This window comes from Eucalyptus grandis, chromosome 5 (genome assembly GCF_016545825.1).
Source record: "Eucalyptus grandis isolate ANBG69807.140 chromosome 5, ASM1654582v1, whole genome shotgun sequence".
In the NCBI taxonomy this organism is placed as follows: Eukaryota; Viridiplantae; Streptophyta; class Magnoliopsida; order Myrtales; family Myrtaceae; genus Eucalyptus; species Eucalyptus grandis.
Window position 1 is genome coordinate 54,065,764 of NC_052616.1, and position 22,306 is coordinate 54,088,069.

Below are 22,306 nucleotides of genomic sequence, written 5' to 3' on the forward strand. Positions count from 1 at the left end.
AATTACTCATTTTCCACGAAACAAACGCCCATTAATCTCGTGGTCACTTTTTTTCTTCATTAGCAAAGCTAATCAAGCATTTACCGAAAAGAGAAACCACCAAGTACATAGAAAATGATAGAAAATAGTTTAGGTTGTTGCTCTCCCTCTATCCATCATCTCACATATGCGAGACTATAATCTCATATTAGGCATCTTTATTACTTGCAGTCTTGTTAATTAATATATCACAAAAATAATTTTCAACTGCGGTTTTGTGTAATCAACCGTGGATTTTATACCCATGCAAACAATTTAAGAAATTTTTTAGATATTTTAATTGAACTGTAAAAGGGAAGAGCGACATAGAAATTGAAAAGTCTAGATCTGGTTAGCTGCCTTTCTAATTTGATTGGGACATCATGGCAAATAGCAAATGACTAAGAGCGCATGACAAAATTTCTGTTTCTCGATTTATCTGTTTCTCTGTTCCTAACAAGTCCAACATAAATCCGATTTGTATCGATTTGATTTATCAAAATGTATTTCTATTTCGTAAATAGAGAAATTGAAGAAATCAAACTAAAATTTTTAACTTCTCGTTTAAAATGGAATCGATACCGAAATCAAACCATATAAAAGAACATTGTGCTTTCTTGCTAACTTAATTCACTCATAACCACAACTTCACAAATTATGCTAATTTTTTTTTTTGCTTTTGCTTTTTTTTTTGCTTTTTTTCAATTTTTTATAACTTCCTCTTTAGAATAAAAGGCAAATGAATGAGTCCCAATTTTCAAAAACGACCAAAGTTCTTAAATACTTACTTAAAAACAATGAGCGCTATTTCCTCCTGAAAAGCACACACATGGCCGTTGAAGAAAAATTTTATGTAATAGATGAATAAAAAACGTGCCTAGAAATTTAACCTTATTTTTTTATGGATTCAAAAGTCTTGCAAAATCAAAATAATTAGATTGTTACACGATCTTGAATTTTAATTCAAGGCAAGAGATTCAAGAGAATTCTCTCTTTGCTATGCAATGGCCATTAAAGGTTCATTGAGCAACAATAAAGAAATTAGGGATGAGCAACGGCCGATTCAATTCGAGAATCAAAATAAACCGACATTCCCCGATTGGTTCCTAACCATAAACATTACTTTAAGGTAGAATTCTCATATATTCCTTTACACCATTAAATTTTATTTTGTTGATAATTTTGTATAATACTAGTTTTTGATAAAATGACAATGCTGTATAAGCACCATTGATGGCATCCATATTCATGCTTCCGCAGCTTTGTCTAAACTCACGCAAATGGACCGAGTAACGATATATCGATCAGGGAAATCAAATAAATACGCTTAGGAAAACAATTGCTAATAAAATTGCAAGGGATAATAATACGCCGTAATTCCAATAAATTGTATTTTCAACTTTTGTAATGTATTAGTATTATTTCGACTATTATTTTGTATTTGAGGATTTCCATGTTATTTTAGTATTATTTATTATTATTTTGATTTGAGGATTTCCTATGTCATATCTAATCAATTTTATTCGTAAATATAAATTTGCTTTCATATCAAACATTGCTTCGAAATGAAATTTTGAGCCGTTATCAACGGCTTTTGCTCAGAACTTGTCTGAGTGAATAGAAATTAAGAAATTTTACTAGAAATCAATTTCTGTTTCAGAAATTTTTCATGCGCAACCTAAACCAAATCCAACTCTTCCTTTGTCCCGTCCTCTGCCGAGCAAAAGTGATGTCAGGACCACCATCATGTTCATGCCCTTGTCTTGTCATTTTTATGGAAGGATCAATCACGTTTCCCAGAAAGTCCTGACCCGCCAACGCATCAATTTGAGAGGACCATTCGTTTAGAGGACCACTGGTATGAGCCCGTATAGCCACTCAATTTACGCATGCTCTGATGTGAAATAATGCGGAAAGTCATGAATCTTGCTATTCAACACGAGAGAACGAAATTATCAGGGAAAACAACGAGGAACAATGAATAATAGGATGACTTCTCGCAGTTTGGTTTGAGCATTGCTATCAAATAAGCAAGTCAACCACAAAGGATCCACTAATTATAGAGTTGCACTCGCTTACTTAAATATTTCTTAATACCCGTAGTTTTGAGCTTTATGTAATTACTTGAATGTCGTGGCAACAAGCCAAAAGTCACGACAAGAGAATCAGCCTCAAGGGATCAATAATTAATTGGAGAATTACAGAATTATAATCACTTGTTTCTCAACTCTAGATTACACTCATACCCACAGTGTTTAGCTTCATCTAATTGATCTGATGTCGCACACGACGAGCTAGAAACACGGCACACACCTCCGCAAGAAAGACCCTTCAAGGAGAAAATATGGCAATGAAATATTGTATATTTATGTGTTAACAAAACGGACAAGTAGCCAACTACTAGGAAACAAATTCATTCACGTTTCCTTGCACGACATTCCGACGTCCACACAAAATGGAAATTCAGTCAAACACAAGGGCGACCATAAAATTCCAAAGTTGACTATTCCTTTTCAATTTACGTCGACTTCAGCTTAGGAATAGGATTCCGAATAGGACTTAAAGACCAAGTTACACGCATCCGGGCTTATCACTTTCACGTGGTCCACATATTCCGAGTCACGTTCCATTTGACGGGTTCAAACTTGGGACATAACCCTAACAAGCTCTATAGCAAACAAACTTATAAGTTTTAAGCCAAGTCCCAAACAAAGTTGAAGAAGATGCTGAAATTGTCACAACTCAGGGCACACCATTACACTGGTGAGGAAAGTATTAAAGTAGGAGAAGAAAGAATAATTTAAAAACCAAAATCATATTTCTATCCGATAATGGAGGACCTGATTAAAAAAACACTAGGAATACATTATGATAAATTAAAGAATTTGGATAGACATCTTGTTAATACCCAAATTTTTTCCAACTAGTCATTTATCGCATGAAAAATTAGGGATCAAATTCAAATCACTTGCATCAGCATTTTTACTTAAGTCATTACATGTAAGATCACTGCTTATCTGATGACGCCTCCACGAATAAGCATACATCAAATCACCTCTCCACAAGGTTGGAATTGAGTTGATGTAGACTCGAGATTTGGCAGATAAGGAAAGAACAAACTTACCCATCTGAGCAAGAGCTTTCAAGATAAACCGAAGCTGATTATGGAAAAGATGGAGGGCAGGTCGTGAAAATGGAAGAGGAAATAAGGAAGGCCAACTAAGTGATGAAAATAAAAGGAAACGATAGTGGAGATTGGTAAGGGCCACCCGTCTGAGTCGAAGAGGCAAGAATAAGAAGCTGGGAATCAATGGAATATCAGCAAGAGATTGATGGAATGGGCTGGCTGATGGCAAGAAAGGGTCACATTCAAGGCAATATGAGTAGAAGCCGAAAAAGGAAACCAAATGATTGCAAGTGCTAGTTTGGAAGTGAATTAGAGAGATTCAATATCAATTCTCAGTAACAAATCAAAGTCAAAATTCTGCAATTCTCCGGGAATCATCAATCAGCTCCTCGAATCCAGACTTTCCAATGATACGTGGGAGATTTTTTGCTATTAAAGGAGACGGACGCACAATTGGGGGGAGGCAGTTCACTCAGATTCCCAAAGATTCACGAATATCTCATCATCATCACATCCACATAACTTCTCTTGGAGACCTCTTCCTTCCGCTTCATCCGTCATCTATAGTCTCCCACCATGACCTCTTAATTGGTCACTGTCATACAAGGGGACTCTGCTGGAGACTTGAATTATCGAGGAAAGTGATGGTGGAGACAATTGAAATGGCTGGGCATTCTGCGGAGAGTGATGCTTCCACCCTCCTTTCCTCATATTCTACCGATTCTTGTCATGTATGATAGTGACCAATTAAGAGGGCATGGCATGGAGATGACCGATGGAGGAGAGACTATGGATGATAAATGAAGTGGAAGAGGTGTCCGAGAGGAATTATGTGAGATTGTGCTGCAAGAAGGTTGTGACAGTTTGGCGATGCGCTAGGGCCTTGAATTGAAATTCATAGTGGACTTAGGCTCACATTTCTCTTTTTGGAAAATGTTTTCACTTGGCAGTGGAGAGATTAGGTACACCACCAACGTTAGGTGTTAAATAGTTTTGCAAAAGGAAGTTATAAGGGGTGGAGTGTATGCAACCACTTGTTTTGTATGGAGGTGTTGCAAATGAATGCTTTAATTCATTATTGAAGCGATGTATGCATCATATAAATGTTGTGTTTGTTTTAAATGCTTAAGCACTACATCTTGGCACACACATTGTCACACCCTAAATCTCGAGCGCGACATCCCTTAGTGGTTGATCAAGTTGCGACGTTCTGGATGCGTGCGCCGACCCATTCATTTTATTACACATACGAAGATAATTAAACAAACTCCAAACAACAAATAAACATGTGATAGAAAAATAGGACAGTCAATTCACAAAACATATTTTATAAACAAACCAAGTTATATACATAAGTGAAACCCAAAACAAGCTACTAGGCTAACCCTACCCTAGACCCGATCTACTTGGGATTCGGGTCTACTACGACATCATTAGGGATGTCGATGTCAAAAGGTCAACCACCTCTACTGTAGGCTCCTTAGCCTCGGGCACTTGGTTTGCCTTGATATTAGCTATAATATCGGCATCCATGACAGGTCGAGTTCCTCCACATACCCATCATCAACGGCGGGTCCATCAAAGCCATCCAAGGGACCCTCCCGAACTCTATGCCCGTGATGAAACCATGCTTTGAATCGAGAAGGTACCAACTAAGATACCTCATCTACCCCAATGGTGGTAACTACGAGCTTGCGGGTCCAAGTAGACCCGTGGATAGGGAAGATGGTATGCTCGGTCTCGCCTCGCAGCCACCCAAAACGTACGGGTCGGGCCTTCATCAGGACTTGAAAATGTTGAACCATGATAGGGTGTCACAAATGTCTTAGTGAGTCTACACCCTAAACCTCAATTAAGATGAAAATTCACCTAGAAGTAGCCTAAACACACATCATATAAGACTTACTCACCTCACGCCTCCCTACACATTAGTACGGTATATATAACATATATATACACAACAAGCGTAAACATTAATTGGAACAATTCAATTTCTTCTATCAACCAATCACGGGGATCTTGATTATAAGGTCAAATCGTTATGACACGCCTCATTCCGTGTCACACAATTTTGTCACATAATCAAGTGCGGTTATTCCAATCATTCACACATGTCCCAATTATTATGACCCATCGACCATGTCCAACTCAACAGTTGGCAGTCATCCGACATAACCAGGCATCATCTCGCCCCATCGAGCACAACAACGTCCACATTTAGACAGCATTCCCAAAGGAGCATTGGTCCGGCCTTTACTGCAATCCGGCATCCATTGTCAAGGGCATCTGAACTTAATCAAGTATCATCCCACGTAGATGCGTCTGAGGACGGGGTTCACTACCCCGCGTAAACATGTCAGGATATTAGGTGATCACATGCACATCCATACTCAACCAAGGACATTGTGCTTTGTATTCAAATGCCTCAATTTCAAATAATATACTTGGACTATTTTCTTCATATTAAAAACACTCGGTAATATAATTGTGTGTGGACACATGATCAGATTGAACCATAAAACACGATATCCTCTTTTTAAAAATCTCACGATTTTATATAGTACTTAAAACCTTTTTGGCATTAAAACTCGACACCTAGTATTTTTCTAATTAAATACAAAAATCATCTTTTGAAATAATAATTCAAAAATTATCACTCAGCATCCAATTGCATAAATTTGCAATCAATTTAACAAACCAACACAATCATGATGATCAAAATTCTAAATTCTAACTAGCTATCTCGGTATAATTTACACTAATTAATAAATAATTAAACAAGTTACAAAATATATAAATTAAAACACTTAATTAAATTAAATAACCTAACCGAACTAATCTAATTGAAATAACTAATTAATCTAACCAACCTAACTAATTTAATCTAACGGACTAACTAAATATTCTAACTAATCTACCAAACTATTTTAACTACCTAGTTCACTCAACTAAATTACTAACTAATAGTCACTCTAACTAAATCAACTACTAAACCAAGCTTAAGCCTAAAGTAATTCTCTATAAGTGCAATTAACCCCTAATTAGAGCTTAGGAGGTTAACTCACCGGTTTAGCGCGAAACCGATTCACGGCGACAAATTAAAACCTGGGCCTACGGCGACACCAAGTGAGGTCAAGAAAGGGCCGAAAAGGCCTAACACTGCCAACCCAAGGGCTCAAATCTAGTTCCCGCCTTGGAGCCGGTCGAGGGCCGAGGACCGGAGCGGGTTGGGCTCGAGTTGGCTAGTCCAGGTAAAGTGAGTGGAGATAGCTTTGGACGATTGAGTAACAAGTGGTGGTGGCTACGACTAAGGCGGCGAAATGGCGTGGCGGTGACGGGTGCACAAGCGGCGTGAGGCGGTCGAGTGCCGGAGTCGCGAAGTGGATGGGCCATGGGGCAAGCTGGCTTGGCTCTGGCCGGCTCAAACACGGAGAAGGGGGCGACGAGAGGGTGGTGGCTTCGGTTCGGGGGTGCAGCAACAACAATGGGGGAATAAGGAAGATGAAGTGAAGAGGAAGAAGAAGAAGAAGAATAATAATAAGTTGCTGCTAAAAAGGAGGGGGAACAAGGGGGACAAGAAACCTTAGAAGTCCACCCTAAATATCTAAACACTTGAGTACAGTTCTCAAAGTCTTCACCCATCTTCATCAACCATTTTATCCCAAAACTACTCACAAGCCAAAGTGAAGTCCAAATGTTGCACTGGCAGTGTGACATTCTAATTTTCGGGTTTTGATTTCGATTGAATAAGACAGCATTTCATTAATGCGACTATAGTGTTTTTCTCCGAGATGGCCACTTGAGATAACCGGCTTATCAAGTGAAGCCATTAAGGATTTTAATGCAATAGACTTGAGAATTCGACTCGGACCGACCGCTTGACCGTGCTAGTCCGCAGGGTCATTACGGCACAATTAAAAATCGATCGGAGAGGAGATAGGTCGATTCGATTGAGATGGTGATCAAAGTGTGAGTGATTCCATCTAATTGCAAAATTCTCGTCGATCGGCACTAGACCAATTTTCTTTCGTTTTGGATATTGTGTGTTTATATTTGAAATCTCAAGATTTTCACAACCACCAGTCGCTAATGTGTCGAAGAGATATGTGTGGCTTGAAGAAAATCGACCACGGGTCAATTGTAACAAAAATTCATAAAAGCTACCCAAGACTAGATCAAGCTAAAACCACGTCTAATTAAAATTAACCACGAATTTTAATTCAATTTGAAATGAAAATCATGTCATATCACAGTTATTCTAGGAATGTTGACCACATTTTAGGAATTTCCTATGATTCGAGATTTTACGAAAATCAATACGACACAAAAACGAATGTAAATTGGGACACCGATTTAAAGGGATTTTGGCATCGATGTGAGTAAATAGAAAAGAAAAATTTCATGGACTTTTTCCGCATCAATCGGACCTCAATCGAGAAGTTTGTTCAAAAATCGAATTCGAGAAAAAGGAAATAGAATTCAAAATTGAGGGAATTTGTAGGTTGGAGAGACCGTCTTGTTTTGGTCTTTAATTGGATTTTGAGTTGTGCAAGATGGTGAAACAATTGGCCTTGGGATGACCAATTGACAAGTTATTTTGAAGTTGAACAAATTATAACTTTAGTTTTATGTTATTTTCCTCTTTTCCTTGGACCCACCCCCCTCCACACGTTTTCTTTTCTCTCTCTCTCTCTCACTCGCACATCCCCTCCCAAATCGACAGTTCCTGCGCGTGGTCTCCCTTTTTCCCTTTGCCTTGGTTCTTTTGACTTGAGTCAATGTTTATCTCTTACCTCTCTCTTGCCAACGTCGGCCCTTTCCTCTTTGGCCGCATCTATCCTTTTCTCTCCTTTAATTCGCTGTCCCACAGAAGCCGCGGTCCCCTCTTCCTTTATTCTCTTCTGTTGTCCATGTCCCTCGCATTTTCTGCCACAGACGCCCCCACCGTTTTTCCTCCATTCAGCCACGAGGACCTTAGTCAAGATTCCCAGCAGTCTTCTTTCGGTTGACCCCGATCAGGCCCGTCTCCGCTGCATCGAGGCCGCCTTCTCATCCACCTACGTGAGCCCGTCTTTGAAGCCCAAACAGCAGCCGTTTTAGCACGTCCAGCAGCCATAATTCGGCCCGACTCATGGCTGTTCCAAACTCGACCCGCACCACCACCCGCAACTATCGAACCAAGCCTGAGCCATGCCCGAATCAGCCTCCGTTGCAGCACTTTTGGACCCAATTTCTGAAGCAATTTCCAGCAGGGATTGTGGACATCAAGACCTATTTTCAGGCCCGTCCCGCCCCGCAGCGGTCTTGCTTTGGAAGCTATCGTTCCTCGCCGTGACCCTGTCATTTTGATCCGAGGGACCATTAAAATATCTTGGAGCCATTAAGATGTTTGTTATTTCCAAGCCCTGAATGCCATCGGGATGCTTGTTTGCCAAGTCTACTTCGAAGATCCGAGGGCCATCTTGGGTTCAAGTTTCTTAAGGATCGGCAGCCTTGAAGACTATCCAAGTACCTCTTTTCCCATAACCTTTCAAATTTCTGAGGACCATCCAGGTTAGCGGCAACAGGTTCATATTCCACCTTTGAAATAACATCATTCTCATCACATTTTGAAAGACTTTTCAATATCTGAAAAGAATTCAAGATACTTGTCAAGACTCCCAAAAATTATTTCTTACCCCCAGATCCCCAATTAAGAAGCGACAGGTATGTATTCTATCTATCTTAATTAGCATTGACATTTACATGACATATGAAAATGGGATTCCTTGAAGTCCATTCCTAACAAAAAGATCATTGCATTGCATAGTTTAAATCATTAGCATTTACATCGCATTCTTTATTACACATCATTACATTTTGATAATGGGATCATATTCTTTGAAGTCCATTCCCAACAAGAAAAGATTGTTGCATCGCATTTTTTGGTTTAAATTTAAGTGTCATTTATTTTTGAAGGAAATCTCTATGAGCTTCCCTTTAAAGAGGAACAACTATTGATACTTAAATTTTGATTATTCCACCTAGTCATTTACTACATGAAAATTAGGATCGAATTCGACTCACTCGCATTTGCATTTTTACTCAAGTCATCTCATGTAAGATCACCTTATGGTATGAGCCCTCCACGGACGATCATTCATCAGATTACCTCTCCACAAGGTCGGAATTGAGTTGATGTTGACTAGAGATTTGGTGGATAATTAAATAACGAACTTACCCGTCTAAGCAAGAGTTCTCGAGATAAATTGAATCTAATTATGGAAAAGACGGAGGGCAGGCTATGAGAATGGAAGAAAATAAGGAAGGCCAACTAAGTGATGAGAATAAAAAGGAAACGATAGTAGGGATTGGTAAGGGCCACCCATCAGGGTGGAAGAGGAAAGAATAAGAAGTTGGGGAAGAAATGGCATCGGGGAGAGGTTGATGGAATGGGTTGGCCGATGGCGAGCGAATGGGACACATTAAAGGCAATATGGTAGAAGCATAAAAGGAAACCAAAGATTGCGAGCGCTAACTTGGAAGTGATTTAGAGATTCACAGTCAATTCTCGGTGACAAATCAAGGTTAAAATTCAGCAATTCTCTGAGAATCATCAATCGGCTCCGGATCCAGACTTTCCAATGATACATAAGAATTTTTTTTATTCTTTTTTGGCCCTATGAAAGGAGACGGACGCACACTTTGGGGGAAGGTACACTCACGAGATTTCCCCAAACATGCACGAAAATCTCATTATCATCACGAGCACATAATTTCTCTAGGACACCTCTTCCACTTCATCCATCATCCATAGTCTGTCTCCATGCCACGCCTTCTTAGTTGGTCACTGTCATGTATGACAAGAATCGGTAGAATATGAGGAGGGAGAGAGGGAGCGCAACTCTTTGCAGCCCTCACAGCCATCCCCATTGTCTCCACCGTAACTTTCCTCGATTTTCTCACCATTACCCACTCTCCATGTAATGCCCATCATCAAGAGCACAATTACTCTTTAAATTGTCATGAACAGAAGGCAACATGGAGCCGAGTGGAAGAAAAATCCTGCATGAGCGTGGAAGTCTTCAAAGGAAAAAGCCATCTTGAGCAAAATGGGGAAAAAGCCAAGCGGTGGTCAAGTGGTAAAAGTGACTCACGATAGAAACATACGTACTGAGACACCGAAGAGAACGAAGTGCTCTCCTCATGTCGTCGCCTCAGCACCTCTCACTGCCTCCGCGCCTCCCAGGATCTTGCTGCCGTGGACTGAATCCTTCGGCCATCGATCAGGAAGCTTCTAGCGGGCCTGGCAAGTGCCGTCTCGTCGTGCCGCCACTGTGTCCGAAGTTCTTCCAACGAGCACCAACATCCTTGGTGTTCAGCTTGAGCATCCCCAGGCGTACCAGCAAGTCTTTGTGTTCACGACATACTCTTCCCGGTGGCTGTGGCCTTCCAGTAAGCGGTCAGACATCAGTCTGCACTCACCTTCTTGTAGAGACAGCTCCTTTGCGCTTGTTCATTCGCTCGAGCAACGAGCTTTGTTCCCGGCTTCGAGCTGGTCATCTGCCTTAGCGACGTGCAGACATCGGCTCTGCTTCCCGTAGGGAACATTCGGGCCTTTGGTGCTCTGTTTCGGGCTTGTCGGACCGGGTTGTTTGCTTGGTACGAGCGAGTTCCGGTCTCATTCGAGTGCGTGACTCGGTCGCGGGATCTTGGGTGTCGATTGCTGTGAATCCTGGCTCGAGTCCGGGCTCGGTCGTCCCCTTTCTCACCCCTCAGTCTGCACATATGAAGTGTTCGATAAAATGCCTATGCTAGAAGCCCGTTCTCGGTTTTCATTGTGCCCGAGACTTGCTGTCCTTTCGTTCATACTAACCATTATCGATCTGTCCCTTTGCCGAAGCTGAACCTTGCTCGTTCATAGCTTGCTGATTTTGGTCCAAGTTCGTGTCTTGGACAAGCTCAAAGCTTCCTTTTAGCCGACGCCCTCCGCGTGTTCGAAGAAATGTCTGACTGAAGTGCGCGCGTTTATTCTTGGTCTTCCGTTCGTTTTTTGTGTCCACCGCTACCCTAGTGTCATGGTTTCTTTCGGGGTGCGTCATGTTCCCACGGGCAACCGGTTCTCGGTCGGTGAAGACAAGGGGCGGCGGCGGCGGTTGTGGCCGCCCATGACAGCTGTGTGGTGGCCGGCCGCGGCTTGTATCGCGCCTGAACAACTCTGATTCAAACTCGGAGTGCTTTTCGTCGTTCGCATCAGCCATTGTTCTTGCTCCTTGGGGAAGAGCGCAGCGTGTGTTCGGGCGTGGGAGTGTGCTTCTGTGAAGCCGCGAGGAGAAGACGTGGGTTTCGACTAAGGTGGGCTTGGTGTTGCTTTTGGAAGAGTGGGCCGTAGAATTGGGCCCGAGCCTTTGCGAGTCCAGTCCCACATCCGGACTGGGCCCAGAAGGCCCGTTTTGTTTCACGGATGGGGGCTCAATTTCGAGCTGAACTGGTTTCGTACATCAGGCCGAGTCCAGCCGAGGACTCAGCCCGGCGGGCCCGGTCGGTCCGACCCGGGTCCGCTCGATTTATAAGATATTATTATTTTTAATTAAAATAGTTTTAAAATAAAATTCAAAAAAATTCTGAAATTAGGAATGGCGAAAAAAGTAGTTTTCAAGTAGTTTTCTCAAAAAATGAGAATTAGACCTCAAGGTTGAAATAAGATTAAGTATCAAAAAGTTAGTTGATATAAGTGTAATCAAGTCTCCTATCTTAATTTCTCTGATTAGTAGGAGTAAAATATTTCTCCAAATATTTTACTTAGGCTTCTATTCGACCCACCACAAATCGGTTAGGGGCAATTCTTAATTAAAAATAATTTGCAAGTTAAAAATTCAAATCATAAATCAGGAATTGATAGGTTTGGGAGAGCTCAAACTAAGCTTAGACTTAGTAAGCCATCAACCTTAGTGCACGCCGCGGGAGGGCTCCAAAGAGGTCGCGACACTCAGCATAAGCCATCTCGTAGTTACACGGTGGCTTTTGTCGCGTCAGTCTCCGCCTCCCCAGACCAATTCCCAACGTCCTCGCAGCAAAGAGCCAGCAGACTGCGGACACATCTCGCCACCGCTCGACCACACCCCATCGTGTCGTCTCGATCCCCACTGCCTTAGACCAATTCTAGTCTAGGTGAGGATGAGTTTTGTTTGGGTTAATGATGGACGGTCCCAATGTGGGATTTAAGCGCATGTTTTTGGTTGATAAATTCTTAGGTCACCGTAGTTCACTTGTTTCCGTGCATCAACAAAGACAAATTCGGCTTTCGAACCTTTGGACACTAAGATGGAACCCCAACATTGTCTTGCGTAGATTATTATGGTTGAATTTGTTATCAATGATGTGAATAATTCGTTCATCATCATTGCAGGTCGTTGTATCACGCACATGTAGAGTTTAGAGTACATTCATAATTTACATTTTATGGTTTTCATAGTTAGAGCCATGCATGATTAATCTCATAATACTTATAAGTTTAGATATGCTAGTTTTAGAATGCACGTAGATTCAGGCTAGTCTGTAGATTTCTTTTTTAAAAAATCATTAGAAAATGTTATTTAGTTTTCATTTAGAATGCATGTAGACCTAGGGTAAATTAGACCAATGTCATACAATGCATGTCATTCAGCACTGAGTTTTAATAATAATATAGTTTAATAATAGTGGATAGTTCACTAAGCCACATTACAGTCTAAGGTTTTAATCTTGCTATTTTTTATAAAATAAAATAAAATTATATAGCTTGCGTTATAGAATAAATTCATGGTTTCACTTAAGTCATTCATGCATGTTAATTAACTTAAAATATCATGCATGTATTATCGTAGAATTAAAACTATGTCATCTCAAACTAGGATTTAGATTGCATTTTCACTAGTAATGTAGATGTAGGATTAGGAATCATTTCATCAACAATCATGCATAACATTTACGCATACTACGTATTTTTCCAAATTAACACTTTGCAAAATTTCCATGATGATTGATAGTGACATGCTTTGCTTAGCGCGTCCAGGTTCTTCAAAGTTTCTACAATTTATTTATCACTTTAATTATTGAGTGTTACTTTCTTAAATACACATCTGCACGATCACTCCTTACATCTTAGTGGCATAAGATAAAAAGATATAAAAACTGCAAGCAAAACATTTTCAAAATAGAGAGAAAATGTACTTAATATGGCATTAAATTAATCTATCGTAACCAAGTCCTAAATCCATTGAATCTCTAGCTTGCAAAGGTATCTAATTGACCCATAACCGGTTTGGGGAGGTGACAAAGGTAAGATTAATTATATATCGGATTGAGTACCAAATTGCGATTGGTAGAACTCGGGAGAGCCTGCATTAAACATGAGCAATTACTTTGTGAGAGAAATCTTTGTTCCCGTTTAGTAATCTATTAGCCTTGCCTCTAGTGGGTCACCTCCGAGAAAGCTGCAACACATCTTTTTAAAGCTTGTAAGAAAGGAAACGTTTTTCTTAATCAAGAAAGAAATGAGAAGTCGATATCGTGACTTTCATTAGGAATGAATTTCCGAGAAAAATAATCTCGGATTTATAATTGTATAACCCGAAGAGACCAACTGAGAAGGGGAAAATTAGAAAATTACAAAGAGCTTTGGTGAATACACTTGATGGTCACTATTAAGGGCAAAGACCCCACGTATATATAACAGATAAAGCATAGATTTTTCACCTAGTTGGGCTAATTAGTCTAAACTATTGTTAACTTATTTTCGCTTGCATTAGCATAACACGTCAAATAAGTCAGGTTAATTTAATGAAATGCAACCAACCCATGACTAAACTGATTCAACACACTTTGATAATTTAAATTGTCAGTAATGAAAAAGTCAACTTGGGATGGCCAGAAGAAAGATATAATTTCAAGTATTATATAATATACGACTCAATGTACTTTTGTTTCATGCATGATGAAATAAGATAATCGGCACGCAATTATCCATCGGTACTTCATGTGATCGGCTCATTTTTTTGGGTACTATGACCATGAAAGTTTCAGGCAAGAAACGCACAAACCATTATCGTGTCAATGGAGCAACATTCGTGAAAGCCCTGAGGCCATTGTGTTTCAGAGAAATTGCAGATGGATTTTCGTACGACAATTGATTTTCCTAGACTCAGCGACGACAAATCGAATTTGTACTGCAATTAAGCTCCCGCTTTCATCTCCGTAGGCCATGGCAAGTGTGCCATCATTCGGATGAATCGTCATCTTTCGTTTTCTTCCCTAGAGAGAGAGCCAGAAATTTAAGTATATACTAATCACCAGGGGTTATTCCTACACGTTGTAAGATCCAGCGAAGAATAAGAACCACCAGGGTTATTCCTACACGTTGTTAGATCCAGCAAAGAATAAGAATCACCAGGGGTTATTCCTACACGTTGTGAGATCCCGCAAAGAATAAGAACCGCTTTTGACTTTAAGGTTTGAAGTAATTCAAGCACATGACGAGGTCGAATTTCCACGTGCTATGGATAACTACGGGGCGCTCTGACTTCTTGAACATCGGACACCTCATTTTGATGAGATCTCGTTCTTTTGTTATTGGTCAATCAGTGATTTAAAACATTTCTTATGTTGGGTACTCAACTTTTTAACTCATTTTTAAGGTATCTAATTCGTTAAGCTATGTCAGATGTATGCAAATGCTTCATTACTTCTGCCAGAAAAATCAGCAATAAGAGATGACTATTAAACCTGTTAAACAAGTGGGTCGGGTTTGGGTCAAATCAAATGTGATTTGAGCCAAATAGATCATTTAACCTATTTTTATACAATGCAAATCTAATGACTCATACCCAACTCGACCCATGCTCAACACAAATTCAACCCAACCCATATTGCTAAAATACTTATATATTCAATATAATTTACAAAAACTCAAACCCAAATTGAGATGAGAATGTGGAGTAAATTAGTGCAATATCGAATGAGGGCAAGAGAAAATAAGAAGAGAATTATAAAGATAGGTTGGATCTAAGTAAATTGTTAATCTATTTATGACCTACTTCAACGACTCAGCCCATTATATATGGGTTAATAAATGGGCCTATGACTCATTTTGACAGGTCTATTGATGTCATTGAGCTAGATGAATGATCATCAGCATGTTGCGTGGTATGAATACTGTGTATAGTATTTTCTTATGGATATTGGAGAAAGTAAGATCGATGGCGTAGTTCATGAGTGCACACAAGATTAACCGGGCGAGTGGCTTAGGTTTGATTACAATAATAACGATGATATGAAGTGCTCCTAATCGGAATGGTTGTCTCCGATTGATGGTCCACCGATTTTATAATTCCGACCACGTGCAATATGTACTGGCAATGTCCCATGTTCTTCCCGTCATGGCACCGAACTTCTTTGCTTTTCTATTGAATTCTAATTCGTTTTATCATTAGTTGATTTCCATTTTCATTTTCAAAATTGCCTAGTTGTAATTTCGTTGGGAATGGCCACCTAATGCGCTTGACTGTTCTAGCTAGTCGACAGTCAAGTGAAAGGGCCTAAGAATTGTAATGTCTCATTGCATAGTGAATCACCACAGCACATGTCTCATTAAAAAAATTATGTCCAAACGAGTTTCATGTATTGAGATGCACATGTCAGTTACATTAAAATAGCTTTACATTGGAGAATTGATAAATGTGGAGTAGTCAATATATCATAATTGATCAATAACTCATTAATTTAAGTTTTTGAGAAAAATGTGAATTGAACTAAATATGTTGACGAGTTCAAACTTAGAATCTCTCTTGGCGATATCTCCAAATGAAGCTATCAAATTTCCATTGCGTGTTTTTAAAAAATGGTATCAAAGCCAGGTAGTCTACTCCTCATGTGTATTAGTGTTTGATGAATATAACAAGGAAGGAATCTTGTGACCAATGCAGTTTTCGAGCACCCCCTCCCACGTCTATTAGACACAGTGTCTAGGGAATATCTTAAGTAAGTAATTTTGTGACCAACACGGTTTCGATAGTATTCATGATTTGGTAAGGCAAAAGACACCTGGGGTGAAAGTGGGCATTGTGTAGATTTAAGTTGAGACATGTAGATGTATAATGATACCTGAATCAAGATGGGGCATACCTAACATTGTGCTCACATGTGATGGGGTTATGGTTGAGATGCACATGTAAATCGTGTTAGAAAAGTCTCATATGGAGAATTGGTGTTGAGTGAAATAGTTAATATATAGTCATTTGTTCATAACTTATTGATTTAAATTTTTGAGTAAAGATGAATTCAATAGATGCATTGATGGACTCGAATTTGGAGTCAATCTTCTCAAATAAAGGTATTAGATATCTACTTCTGCTCCCAACACGCTAATGAGGCATTTAGGATGTATATTAAGGGTTTTGTAGGACAGATTGCATGTTCCAAAAGTCAATAAATATGTGTTGCGGAAGGTGGACGATACAATCGACCCAACACGCTAATGAGGCATTTATGATGTACATTAAGGGTTTTGTAGGACAGAAGGCATGTTCCAAAAAGTCAATAAATATGTGTTGCGGAAGTTGGACGGTACAATCGATCACACTAGCGAGATAAACGGAGGAATAAGCAAGAAATAGAGGAAAACACGAACCACTATCTATGTGATTCTATCTGAGATTTGAAACCAACTCAACGAGGAGAATAGCGGCAATAAATCCACCATGAACGATGGATAAACGAGCTTAGAACAAAAGCTCTCTCACACCCAAGCCCCAAATCATACCCAATCAATCCTCACCTGGTGTTAACTGAATGTCTCGAGTGCTTTCCTCACAAAACTCTCAAAGAAAACCCCTAGAAATACTCTCAAGAGGTTATGGTGTGTTGTATTTTTTTCTCTCATGAAAAACTCGCTAAAGTAGGGTCTAAAACACATGCTAGGCAGGCTGCCTTCTCGCGTCCTTCAGTCGTCGGCCTCTAAGTTTCAATTCTCGCTCGAGACGTTCGCCAAAACTCAAGACATGCTTAACAATATTAAACTAACTAGCACTTCCTTGATGTTTCTGTTCACATTTCAGAACGTCATAATATATTCTTCAAACAAATCTATATTGCACAATGGGTGTATTCGGCGCTTATTAATAAATGGTTCAAACAACCGATTAGCTGCTATCACAGCTTATTGTTCAATTATTGAGGTTTCACGGAGTGGGCAATTATTGGGGCTATTTATATGTTACTGTTGAGGTGTCATCGGATTATATCTGGACAAGTTTCGGGGGATGAATGGCAAGTAGTAAAAGGCATGACAAATGCATAGAAATGTTTAAAATTTGACACTCTCGAGGAAGAACACCTCAAAGCTTTAGCCCTTGTGAAATAATTTGGGAAAATTATCAAAAAGTCTTAGACCTATGTACAAATTTAGTCCTAAATATTCTTCTTCTTCTTCTTCTTTTATATTTTTTATTTATTGTTAATTAAGTCATAAACCTTTAACATTTGTACTAATTCAGTCTATCCAACCAACATTGATTGGAAATCGTTGACATGAACATCACCTATCCTACGTGGTGCATCCGCACCGACGTGGACAATTTCATAATATATTTTAAAATTATTTATTTATTAATTAATTTCTTTCTTTTTTCCTCCTTTTGTTTCTCGTTGGGGACGATAAAGATCACTAGAGCTTGCCAACCATTGAGCGAGGGCCACAAAGCCCTTTCTAGCTAGCTGTGAGGGTAGTGGCCCTTGCCCGACCTAGCCTGGATCTAGGTGAGGCCGTAGCAGCCATAAGCGAGTTCACCTCGCCCAAATTTGCCTTGCTCAAATTTGGGCAAAGGCAACTTTGCCATGGCCTCACTGGCTGCATCTAGGAAAAGGTGCCAAGGCAAACTTGCCTGCGACCGCTATGGCCTCGCCTACTACCTAGCAAGCTCTAGTGACTCTTGTTGGCCACAATGGTAAACAAAAGAAGGAAGAAAAAATATGAAAAATTCAAAAAATTCAAAAAATAGATAAAAATTGAAAAACTTATCCATGTTGGCACTATTTGTGCCACGTAGAATAGCTAATATCCATATTAGCGAATTCCTCTCAAAATTGGTTGAATAGATTAAATTGGCATAAATGCAAAACATTTATGCTCAATTGATAAAAAAAGAAATTATGACCAAATTGGCACAATTACAATTAATTTAGGACTCTTTTGATAATTATCCCAAAAGAACTCCCACGGCAATTTTTCTATCTTAACAATTTTGTAGGTTCTCTAGATGAGAAATCCTCGGATTCTTTGCCTGGTTGGAAGAACTTGGAAGGCATTATCTCGAATTGTGACGGTCATCAGGCATTAATGAACTCATCGTGGTTGCGTAAGGAGCTTATCGTTTGTCCACTGTCATGATAAAATTTTTTGTCTCACACTTCATTGTAAGTTGGCAAAGATATAATGGAATTTTCATCTTCCCATGTGTAGATCATGATCATGTTTCTTCGATATCGATTCGGTGGATTGAATCCAGCAAGCCCTTAAATTAAAACAAAGTCAAAGTCTCAATGCCATGTTCTAATTAAGAGAGTGGATCCGTACAAAATATGGAGGAGTTAGCTCCCAAGTTGGCTCATGCGAAGATGCAAATCGCATATAACAAAAGCATGCTGAACTGTCGTGCGAATGACAGCCCATAAATCATAGCTTAAGAAGCTGGTGCGAAGTATATAAAAGGCCAAAGCGGTTTGTTGATGGAAACATCCACACCAAAACACTAAGATCAAGCGAAAGTAGTCATCGTTCTTCTTGGCACGAAGCAATGGCTTGTCCGAAGCTCTTCTTGTCTTGTTTGTTGCTTCAGTTGATGTTCTTGTTCCTTGTCCCTGAGGTCGCTCATGGTCAGGGTCTCAAAGTAGGGTTTTACCAGAAGACATGCCCAAATGCAGAGGCCATCGTGAAGAAGGTCATGGATCAAGTCATGTCCGTCGCCCCGAGTCTCTCTGGCCTCTCTTGAGGATGCATTTTCACGACTGTTTCGTCAGGGTAAGTGAATGAATGACCGCACGTACTTCTCTTCCTACTTGTGGTTGGGAAGAGTACTATCTTATGAGCACCTGTATAATGACTGAAAAGAATGGTTTTACTTTCGTCGAACCATCTGCTAAACATCAATTAGAACAAGTTATAACTAACGAATGGTGTTTAGCCCCTCAACGTACTTTTCTAGATTCATCCGTGGATACGAACTGTTTTCTGCATGAACTCACAGTCGAATAGTGTTTCTTTCTGGGTTTTCCACAGGGTTGCGAAGGTTCAATACTCTTGAACTCTTCGACCAATCAAGCCGAGAAGGACGCGCCACCGAATTTCAGCCTTCGCGGTTACCAGGTGATCGATAGAGTCAAAACGGCGTTGGAGAAGGCATGTCCCGGCACCGTTTCATGTGCTGACGTCTTGGCCATCGTCGCAAGAGATGTCGTCGTCGCGGTGCGCATATGCATATGTCACTTGCATTATTCATTCATTCTAATTTTAATGTTCCTCATTTACATATGACATCAGTAGAAATCTCGATTTTCACAAACAATCCATCCTCTCTCATTGGAAAAAATTCCGCCCATACGTATCTTCGGATCTAATTACTGCTTGTCAAAACCGAGATTATTTTCACATCGTGCATCATGAAACTCAATGATTTTTCCATAAGAAAAACATATTTATATAGGAATTGGGTTTCTTTTTGTTGTCACTTTAGACCGGAGCACTTTCCTATGATGTGGAAACTGGACGAAGAGATGGGAACGTCTCTAGTTTAAACGAGGCGCTTAACAACTTAGTACCGCCTAATGCCAACATTACAACTCTGAAAGCAGATTTTGCAATGAAGGGCCTCAGTGTGAAGGACCTTGTCGTCCTATCAGGTAACACTTAATCTTCAATCATTGCTTCATATGCTTTATCGATTATTTTGTGGAAATTGACATAGATTAATAGGAAGAAACTATAATTTGAGCACGAGATTCATAAACAGTCTGCACCGCAAGGAGAAAACGTAATTTGTAAAGTCAGATCATGCTAATTCTGATTTCTGTTGACCAGGTGGCCACACCCTTGGAACTTCACACTGCTCTTCCTTCTCCGACCGCCTCTACAACTTCACCGGAAAGGGCGACACCGACCCCAAGCTCGACTCTAACTACATAGCAAGACTAAAGCTCAAGTGCAAGCCGAATGACCAAACCACCCTCGTTGAGATGGACCCAGGAAGCGTGAGGACGTTCGACATCAAATACTTCGATCTGATCCCGAAGAGAAGGGGACTCTTCACTTCGGACGCCGCACTTGATGATAGCGAAACCAAGGCGTACATTGACCTCCAGATCAAGACCGGTGGATCCACCTTCTTCAAGGACTTTGAGTGTCAATGGTGAACATGGGTCGGATCGGCGTGCTCACCGGAACGGCTGGTGAAGTCAGGAAAGTGTGTGCAAAGGTTAATTAAAAGTCTACGAGGAGGATGCATGATGAAGCATGGAATAATTGGAAGTAGTCCATTATTGGTGTTAACTCTGTTTGTCGGTCTATCATTTGTTCTTTTTGTATTATCTGTTTGTTGCACGTTCTACGTTAGGTTCCTCTCATTGTTTCCACGCGGCAACTATTTATTCATTTGGTTTTGTTAAATTTTCGGGTAGGCAGATTCTTGATTTTAAACAATAAAAGAGGATATATGTTGAAATATTTCACACATCTGACTATATGGTTTTGTACTATTTATATGCTTGTAGTCTCCCGCACCTACTATCTTAAGCTTTTAGTTGGAGTTGATTTTCTAACAATAAACTAACTTATTCGCAAGCTTGTGTATCTTCAAGAATATGAACGTGTTCTCTACTGCTACTGATTGCATGCATGTTTGATTTGTTATAGCCCAGAGAGCTTGATTACCAAGGGAAAGACAATGTTGGAGTCATTTGATGCTTCGTATTTTGAGAATCTAATTAACTACTAGCAATTTTGCTACGAGAAAAGATTTAAAGTATTTTAGATGACTATCATATCACGTGATAAAACTAACCTGTACTTGCAATTGATTGATCTCTTTACTAGGATGATAAAAATATCATAACAAATAATAACACTAGTGAACTTATTAAAATGAAGGGAATTCTTGATTTTCACGAGAATAACACTAATATATGCACAAAAGTGACAATGTATGAAGCACCGACATTCTGGAGCTTTCTGCTGTGTTGAAATATCCGACGCCTCCGATACTTAGTTAATATATATCGGAAAATTTGATACTTGATCAACTCTTCGACATTTTCCGACATTTGAGTCCAAAATTCCAATATGCGAGTTCAAAATTCCGACACGTAACTCGAATGTAATGGTCAATTTTAAAATTTTTGAATAAATAAGGAGTCAAAATGTAAATATGTATAGAAATAAAAAAAATAAAAAATAAAAATAAATGGTGAAAGAAGAAAAATATAGCCTTCTTCTTCTATTCCGATTCTCACTTCCTATGGTATACAATTCATCCCCCGATTTTTTTTCTCTTCTTTCGATATACTCTAGCACGAGAGTTCAAAATATGGATTGTTTGCTTTTTGGTCCTCCAAATTTTATGGATTATTGCACTGTAATTGAATTTATCAAATTGAAACAATGAATGACATAAACAAATGGTGTATTAATTTTTAGTGTAAATTCATTCTAAACTCTTTATTTATTTATTTATTTATTCATTTGTGAATTTATATCAAATTAATTTGATTAAATAATCATAAAAATGATAATTTGTCATGCATATATACGTGTTCTAATGTGTCGAAGTTCTCTATTTTTAGAAACGACATATCGACGATTATGCCATGTCGTGTCATGCGTGTCACGTCTAAGATCGATACACTTAGATGACAATTAGTCAAAAAATGTAACATATGTCATGTTGAAGAGAACTTATGTCACTCTTCAATATATTTCATTGAAGAGAGTTGCTTCTATTATAACGTGGTGTTAGTTCAAGGTTGCATGACAAATAACATAGATAGAGAGACAGTATTGCATTTGTTTACACCCAAATTTTACTAGCAAACTCATCATGTGTTTCTAGAAAAGAAAATGCCGGGATCCAATACGCCAATGATAGTGCAATTCCATCT

At 39.5% G+C, this 22,306-nt stretch overlaps 2 pseudogenes; both read left to right on the forward strand.

The window, feature by feature from the left end:
* The window catches only part of LOC104445536, a 165,881-nt pseudogene that overhangs the window by 109,973 nt on the left and 33,602 nt on the right, over positions 1-22,306 (forward strand).
* LOC120293120 lies at positions 18,882-20,730 on the forward strand (annotated as a pseudogene).